The sequence below is a fragment of the Lithobates pipiens genome, unplaced genomic scaffold (assembly GCF_037356315.1).
Source record: "Lithobates pipiens isolate NorthernLeopardFrog02 unplaced genomic scaffold, aLitPip1_a1.2 Scaffold_61, whole genome shotgun sequence".
Classification (NCBI taxonomy): Eukaryota; Metazoa; Chordata; class Amphibia; order Anura; family Ranidae; genus Lithobates; species Lithobates pipiens.
Genome location: NW_027507883.1, coordinates 2,159,080 through 2,168,329, shown reverse-complemented (window position 1 = coordinate 2,168,329; position 9,250 = coordinate 2,159,080). Strand labels below are relative to the sequence as shown.

Below are 9,250 nucleotides of genomic sequence, written 5' to 3'. Positions count from 1 at the left end.
GGGTGAGCTGGCCTTTTTTGCTAGCCACCCTGCGAAGCTTGGGTGTACCCCCCCCCATGCTTTCATGGGTTACAGCTCTTTACTCGTCACCGATGGCGATGGTTAGGGTCAATGGGTTTGCCTCGTCGCTTTTCACTATTGGCAATGGAACGAGGCAGGGATGCCCGTTGTCCCCCCTTTTGTTTGTCCTATCGCTTGAACCCTTGCAGCACCACATCAGGCAGAACATAGACATCAAGGGACTGGACACCCCCTCACACCACCATAAGGTCGCAGCCTTTGCAGATGACCTCTTGTTCTATGTCTCGGAGCCTCACATTACATTGCCGAATCTCTTAGCAGAAATAAGACAATATGGCACCCTGTCAAATTTTAAAATTAACTTACAGAAATCGGAAGCACTCAACGTCTCCCTGTCTACCAACGCCCAGACGAGTCTAAGCACTAATTTTCCCTTTCGTTGGGCAAATGGGGCTATACAATATCTGGGTACCAAGGTTCCCCCGGACCCACATCTGATTTTCCAATTGAATTTCCAGCCGCTTCTAAAAAATTTTGCCGTAGATCTAGAGAGGTGGTCAAAGTTGGCGACCTCTTGGTTTGGGAGATGCAATGTGCTCAAAATGAATGTAATGCCCAGACTCTTGTACCTATTACAAGCCTTACCGATAAAAATCCCCCAATCATTTTTTAAAGCCATGCGCTCCATCTTTATTCGATACGTATGGCAGGGCAGGCCTCCAAGACTCAGCCGAACATTACTGCTCAGATCAAAAGACAAGGGAGGGATTGGCCTCCCAGATCCGGCATGGTACTATACGGCGGTGCACATGAACAGAGTAGTTGACTGGTGCAGACACCTGAAGGATAAGCTGTGGGTTCGTCTGGAGCGTGAATCCGTACCATTTCCAGGTTTGCCCTGGAGTGGACCGGGCTGGTCGGGAGCGACGCGGGCACACCCACTCATTGAGCCAACGTTACAAGAGCTAGACAGATATTTTATCCTGACGGGCGTGCCCAGTTTCACTTCGCCCATGACTCCTATTATTGGACACCCACGCTTTGAACCCGGCATGACGGAAAAGTCTTTCCGCCTCGACCCTGACCGGGACCTTGTGCGGGCCTCTTCTTTTCTTGGCCCTAGGACGTGGACAGCGGTCTCCACTATGTACGAGGTGTTAGCAACCACGGCCCTGGGACAGTGGAAGCTTGCCCAACTCTCCCACTTCTTGAAATCTTTGCCAAACAGTGGCGAATTCCGCAGACCCCTAACATCGTTTGAGGAGGTATGCTCAGGAGAGGGACCGACCCGAGGGTCTCTTTCCCTGTCATATCGCATCCTACTGGACCAACTCTCCCAGGGTAACCTGGTGTTCATGGAAAAATGGGAGCGAGACCTGCATGTCCGGCTCTCGCCAGACCAGAAGAACCGCGCGCTTCTTTTTGCGCACAAGTCATCCCTATGTAGTAAATACCAGGAAATAGCTTATAAAATTTTGACCCGATGGTACAGGACCCCCACTGTCCTGGCGGCTATATTTCCCGGTCACAGCCCTTTGTGCTGGAGATGCGGTGAACAAGCCGGCACGTTACTACATATTTTCTGGGAATGCCCTCAACTGGCCCATTTCTGGAGACAGGTTCTCAATATCATTTATGACCTCACGGCTATTGATCTCCAGAACAACCCAGCTGCGATCTTCCTCAATCTGACCCCACTCTCGAGCAAGAAGTACCATAAATCTCTCTTAAAACATCTTCTGAGTGGGGCCAGGGCATGTATACCTAGCATGTGGAAACAGCAGGCCGCTCCACTGGTGTCTCACTGGTTTGCAAGAGTTTGCGACATCTACCGTATGGAACAGCTCACATCAGCGTTAGGCGACAGGCAGGAAGAGCACACTGCTCGTTGGTTGTCTTGGAGCCTGTTCAGGTTTTCCGACGCATACAGATCCTATCTGTAGGCTCTGGCACGTGTATAGAGGGAAGGGTCCGGCCGTGGGAACCCATCGGAGTCCTCTTTCTTTCTCTCCCTTCTCGTATACCACCCTGGTTCACTCTCTCCCCCGTCTGCCTCGTAGCACTGTTAGCCCCCTATAACTTTCATTCTTTCTACACCCATCCCCTTCTCCTGCCCATTTGCTCCCCCCTCTTTCCCTACCCCCTAACTCCCAAGTATAATTAAAATACATGGTGATTGCAAGGATCTTTTCGTTTTGTTCCCTCGATTTCCCAGCCAGGGGTTGGCGGCCCTCGGGGTGGTCCCGGCTGAGCTCTTTGACCAATAGAATGAAGGTGACCGATGTTAGAGGCCCCTCAATCTGGGCCTTGAGGGGGATCGCCCCGCGGACTGCCCTGGTTTATAAGTAGACACTGGGGTGCCAGATCATTAGAGTGGGATAATGTGGTGGCCTAGCCACGGCTGGGGCTGCTGCTGACATAAGTTGTTAAGTTTCCCCCGGTCCCCCACGAAGTATTAACTATGTATTTTTGTTAACCTGGAAAACTGAGGGATCTATGTCTTTTAAAGTTTGTCTCTGTATTACCTGCAATCCGTAAATAAAGAATAAAAAAAAAAAAGACACTAACCAGACCAGACCAGATCCTTCTATGGCACCTGGTCTTCCAAGGGAGTCTCCCATCCAGGTACTAACCAGGCCTGACGCTGCTTAGCCTCTGAAATCAGACGACATCGGGTGCTTTCAGGTTGATGTGGCCGTAAGCGTTCTCTTCAAGACACGCCCAACCCTCTTGACAAACGCCAAGATGGTCGCCTTGAGAAACAAGCAAAAAACAACATAGAAAGAAGCCTATGGGCTTACAGCGGACCTTAAAAGATGGGACCCACTAGCTCTGTCATGGTTCGGACGCTGTAATGTGTTGAAGATGAACGCGATGCCACGACTTCTGTATCTACTACAAGCCTTACCTATAAAAATACCCCAGACTTTCTTTCATGCGGTTCGCTCAATCTTTATCAAGTTCCTCTGGCGCGGAAAACATAAGCGTATTGGTAGGACAATGCTATTGCGACCGAAATTGCGGGGAGGTATTGGCTTCCCGGACCCTGCTCTATATTACACAGCGACGCACATGACACCGGTGGTTGACTGGTGCCGGTGTTCTGCCATATACTGTCCGGCCATGATATAGTGTCCGCGCCGTACTGCGCATACGCAGTACGGAGCAGACGAAGCTTCGGAAAATCTCCGAAGTTAGCCTCAGAGAAGAGAAGAGATAGGGCTCTTTCAGGGTGATGCTGCTGTAAGCGATCTCTTTGGGCACTCTCAACCCTCTTGACAAATGCCAAGATGGTCACCTTGGGAAACAAGCAAAAAAATAAAATGAATCAACGCCAACAACATAAAAAGAAGCCTACAATAACTGGTATTCCCTGGTGGTCTCCCATCCAGGTACTAACCAGGCCTGACTCTTCTTAGCCTCCAAGATCAGACGAGATTGGGTGCTTTCAGAGTGATGTGGCCATAGGCAATCTCTTCAGGCACTCTCAACCCTCTTGACAAACACCAAGATGGTCACCTTGGGAAACAGGTGAAAAAAAAAAAACAGGTCAAGGCCAACAACATAAAAGGAAGCCTACAGAACCTAGTATTCCCAGGTGGTCTCCAATCCAGGTACTAGCAAGGCCCAACCCTGTTTAGCTTCTGAGATCAGAGGAGATCGGGCGCTTTCAGGGTTATGTGCCCATAGGCAATCTCTTTGGGCATTCTCAACCCTCTTGACAAATGCCAAGATAGTCACCTTGAGATACAAAGATACAAGCAAAAAAAAACAGGTCAATGTCAACAACATAAAAAGAAGAATATGGCACCTGGTATTCCAACGCCATCTCCCATCCAGGTACTAACTAGGCCCAACCCTTCTTAGCCTCAGAGAAGAGAAGACATAGGGCTCTTTCAGGGTGATGCTGCTGTAAGCGATCTCTTTGGGCACTCTCAACCCTCTTGACCAATGCCAAGATGGTCACCTTGGGAAACAAGCAAAAAAAAAAAAACAAATCAACGCCAACAACATAAAAAGAAGCCTACAGGGCGTGACCGGAAGTCGACCCGGATGGCACCCTAATCCTCTCGCTCTCCCTCCAGCCTCCGCTCTACTGCACCTACGGGGATAATCCAGCCCCATCCGATGGGGAAATCCAGGGCCACAAGGTCCTCCAGCTCCAGGGGACCTCCCGCTACCCCGTTGGGCACCGCCACGGACCTCCGGTCCTTCTTTTAACGACGGAGGTCCCGACCGACAGACCTCCCAAAATGGCGCCGGCGTCCGCAACCGCGCCGTCGCGGGCTCCTTCTCCGGCCCACAGGGCCCATCCGAGCCACCAGCACGGACCGGGGGATCGAGGGACACCGCGACAGACATCCCCGGCCCGGATGTTCCAATTAACATCCCACCGCCGGAGGTGGACCATCTACGATCTAACTTTCCCTACCACTGGAAGTCCACTTCCCTTCAGTACCTGGGGGTATACATCACCCCAACCTATACCTCCGTCTATCAGGCAAACTATCCATCCCTTTATGGAGATATTAGGCGTCTGCTTTTACAATGGCGGAAACACCAAATTTCTCTTCTTGGTAGGATAGCCTCTGTGAAAAAGGCAATCCTCCCCGAAACTCCTCTATCTTTTTCAGACCCTCCCCATTCCCATACCCTCTTCCCACCAGAAAAAATTGCAAAGGGACCTACTTCGATTCACGTGGAAATATAAAAGGCACAGAATACCTCGCTCGGTCATGACCGCCTCCCGATCGGATGGGAGGTTAGCGTTCCCGGATCTAGTCAGGTACTATCAGGCTGCCCAACTCCGCGCGGTCGCTTCTTGGTTTACCCAGAGGTCTCACATCCGCTGGTCGGAAATTGAATCCCGGAGGTTGGCCCCTATACACCCTAACAGTATGCTCTGGAGTGCGGCGGCATTGGTTCCCCAGTCCCAACTGTTGGGCCCCATGTCCCATCTGCAGAGCCTATGGCGTAGGTCCTCCAAGGCGTTTGGCCTGACCTCGGATAAATCGCTCCTGACCTCTTTTATATCCAACCCTCAAGTGCCAGATAGCCTATCCCGCCAGAAGCAACACCCTTGGTCCTCCCGGAACCTCTTCCATCTGAGATCTCTGGTGGACCCCAGATCTAGGAGACTACTGACTTACACTGAACTCCAATCTCGGTTTGACCTCCCCGGCAGAGCTTCTATAGTTATTTACAAATCCGTCACTTTGCCCAGACCATCTCATCAGACCTCCGTTTCTCCCCGCCTACCTACCCATCCAGGTACTAACCAGGCCTGACTCTTCTTAGCCTCCAAGATCAGACGAGATTGGGTGCTTTCAGAGTGATGTGGCCATAGGCAATCTCTTCAGGCACTCTCAACCCTCTTGACAAACACCAAGATGGTCACCTTGGGAAACAAGTGAAAAAAAAAACAGGTCAAGGCCAACAACATAAAAGGAAGCCTACAGCACCTAGTATTCCCAGGTGGTCTCCAATCCAGGTACTAGCAAGGCCCAACCCTGTTTAGCTTCTGAGATCAGAGGAGATTGGGCACTTTCAGGGTTATGTGCCCATAGGCAATCTCTTTGGGCATTCTCAACCCTCTTGACAAATGCCAAGATAGTCACCTTGAGATACAAGCGGAAAAAAACAGGTCAATGTCAACAACATAAAAAGAAGAGTACGGCACCTGGTATGCAGAGAGAGAGGCTGGGTTACACAGAGAGGCTGGTGTATGCAGACTTGCTAGTGTATACAGACGGACTAGTGTATACAGAGAGGCTTGGGTATACAGAGAGCTAATGTATAAAGAGCAGCTAGTGTATACAAAAGACATCCAAGGGTATACAGAGAGACTCGTGTATGCAGAGGACCGGCTAGTTTATACAGAGAGGCTAATGTGTACAAAAGACAGGCTAGTTTATACAGATAGGCTAGATTATACAGAAGAACGTCCTGGGTATGCAGAGATGGAGATACAGATAGAGAGAGAGGCTGGGTTACACAGAGAGGCAGGAGTATGCAGACTTGCTAGTGTATACAGATGGACTAGTGTATACAGTAGACCGGCTAGTTTACACAGAGAGGCTAATGTGTACAAAAGACAGGCTAGTGTATACAGATAGGCTAGATTATACAGAAGAAGGTCCTGGTTTATGCAAGAGATGGAGGCTAGGGTATGCAGAGAGAGAGGCTTGGTTACACAGACTTGCTAGTGTATACAGACGGACTAGTGTATACAGAGGACAGGCTAGTTTATACAGAGAGATTAATGTGTACAAAAGACAGGCTAGTGTATACACATAGGCTAGATTATAGAGAAGAACGTCCTGGGTATGCAGAGATGGAGGCTAAGGTATACAGAGAGAGAAGTTGGGTTACAAAGAGAGGCTAGTGTATGCAGACTTGCTAGTGTATACCGGTGGACTAGTGTATACAGAGAGGCTTGGGTATACAGAGAGCTAATGTATAAAGAGATGCTAGTGTATACAAAAGACAACCAAGAGTAGACAGTGAGGCTCGTGTATACAGAAGACCGGCTACAGAGAGGCTAATTTGTACAAAAGACAGGCTAGTGTATACAGATAGGCTAGATTATACAGAGGAAGGACCTGGATATGCAGAGATGGAGGCTAGGGAATCCAGAGAGAGACTGTGTTACACAGAGAGGCTAGAGTATGCAGAAGACCGGCTATTTTTTTTACAGATAGGCTTGTGTATACAGAAGACAGTCTGGGGAATTCAGTGAGGCTAGTGTATGCAGAGAGGCTGGGACACCGAGACTATTGTAAAAAGAAGGCAGGCTAGTGTATATAGATTACGGGCACGTGTATACAGAAGACAGAGAGTGGAACTCTATATAGAGTGGCTGGTGTACACAGAGAGATTAATGTATACAGAAAAGCTAGCGTGTAAAGAAGACAGGACTTTATTTTTTGCTAATGCAACTACTTCTGAAACATGTAAAGTGCTTTTTTCATATTTTGGTGCTGTTAAAAAGTGTATAGCATATGGATGAGAAAGGATAATAACTGGCAGAGGATGACATGGCAAATAGACAAACTGCATTAGAAATGTGAATATGAATTAGAGATGAAATGCCAATCCCCACGGCTACGTACAGCAAAGTGTGAGCTAAGCAGCTAAATATTCTGCAATAGCAGAGATTAAGTATTGCAGTCGAAATACAGGTCGAGTTTAAGTGGAAATACACAAAATATATAGCTTACCTTTACATTGTTCAATAGAGCGTTGCAAAGTAATACCAAGGCTGAATGTCGGAATAGCAATTAGATGAGATGATTGCTGTAATCATGAAATATCAGCAACGACGTGACAAGGTTTCTATCGTTTTGAGGATCCTTACGTGTCTTTAAGGATGAGAACGTATAATAACTGGCAAAGTATGACATGGCAAAGAGACAAACTGCATTAGAAATGTGAATGTGAATTAGAGATGAAATGTCAATCCCCATTGGTTACTTACAGGTTACCATTAATATAGTTAACACGGCTAAGTGTGAGCTAAGCTGCTAAATATTACTTAATATTGCAGAGATTATGTATTGCAGTTGAAAAGAGATCGGAAGCGTTGTTTGCAGTAGCTTCAAAATGACTGAGAAATAATTTCATTACTCTAAATGTAAAAGTTATCCCGGTAGCACTGAGTGGACTGATATTAGATGAGTGATCGTTATGGTACCAATTCAGTTTCCTATAGCAGAGAGATACCAGCTAAATGTGAGAAGAGCAATTAAACTGTTCACATCGGTAGCATTGTATTACTCTTAATATGTGCAGCGTGTAACGAAGCTATAAGATGGTTTTGTATTATCCTAAAATTAGCAGTATACGTAATAAAGGTGAGTAGGTAACCTGGATTTAGACATAGCAAACTCTATAATCTAATTTAGCAAAATTAGAAAGGATAATATTGAGACAGTATATACAGGTCGAGTTTAAGTGGAAATACACAAAATATCTAGCTTACCTTTACTTTGTTCAATAGAGCGTTGCAAAGTAATACCAAGGCAGAATGTCGGAATAGCAATTAGATGAGATGATTGCTGCAATCATGAAATATCAGCAACGACTAGGTTTCTATCGGATGAGAAAGTATAATAACTGGCAAAGTATGACATGGCAAAGAGACAAATTGCATTAGAGATGTGAGATGGACATGAAATGTCAATCCCCATTGGTTACTTACATGTAAACGCGGCTACATACAGCAAAGTGTGAGCTAAGCAGCTAAAGGGTATTTAAGAGTAAATTGACGTAGCTTGAAAATTCCAACGTGTAAATCGTTCCATTAATTTTGTTACGCACGAAGACGGCTTACACTGACTGTTTTTCGTTTCCACTGGTTATCGGCATAATATATCAGTAACCATAAACATTAATAGTGATAGACAGCTTACAATAGGATGTATGCATGATGTGAATGTAAAATAGTTGCATTATGTGTTATTAATGTAATCAAACTGTATTGCTATGCCTTGCTACTGCAACCACTTCTCAATCAAGTAAACCGTCCCACTGCTTTTCTCACATTTTGCTGCTGTTAAAAAATGTGTTGCAAGTGTTGTGTGTTACAAATGGTTATCAGTGTGACAGTTAATGTAGAGAAGAAGTAAAATCCTATTGCATGGAGGTAGCGAGAGAGGTAGCGAGTGTGTAAAAGGTTTTAAAAAGAGGGTTTTGTGTGACTTTTGCTTTAACGTAAAATTAGCTGTAGACATTATAACTTATTACAATGATTGAGAGATAGTAATCTCTATAAAATAATAATAATAAGTATAGCAAAACAAATTGCGAAAATATTGAGGCAGTATATATAGGTCGAGATATAGTGAATACACAAAAGGGATCAAGGGATAGTTGCAAAGGTACATTATTTAAGAGTAAATTGACGTAGCTTGAAAAATTCCAACGTGTAAATCGTTCCATTAATTTTGTTACGCACGAAGACGGCTTACACTGACTGTTTTCCGTTTCCACTGGAAAGAGAATCCTATTGCATAGAGGTACCGAGAGATGGTTGCATTACTCTTAATGCGTAAAGGTTTTAAAAAGATGGTTTTGTGTGAATTTTGCTTTAACGTAAAATTAGCTGTAGACATTATAACTATGGTTAGGTTTACAATGATTTAGAGATAGTAATCTCTATAATATAATAATAATATTTTCTCACATTTCAATGATTTAGAGATAGTAATCTCTATAATATAATAATAAT

The 9,250-nt window shown here is 45.8% G+C and overlaps 3 pseudogenes; all 3 read right to left on the bottom strand.

Annotated features, from left to right (window-relative positions):
* Window positions 1-3,372: 3,372 nt before the first annotated feature.
* LOC143958432 (5S ribosomal RNA) lies at window positions 3,373-3,491 on the bottom strand (annotated as a pseudogene).
* Window positions 3,492-3,594: 103 nt separating this feature from the next.
* LOC143958509 (5S ribosomal RNA) lies at window positions 3,595-3,713 on the bottom strand (annotated as a pseudogene).
* A 1,758-nt stretch (window positions 3,714-5,471) lies between these two features.
* LOC143958837 (5S ribosomal RNA) lies at window positions 5,472-5,590 on the bottom strand (annotated as a pseudogene).
* Between the last annotated feature and the right edge of the window lie 3,660 nt (window positions 5,591-9,250).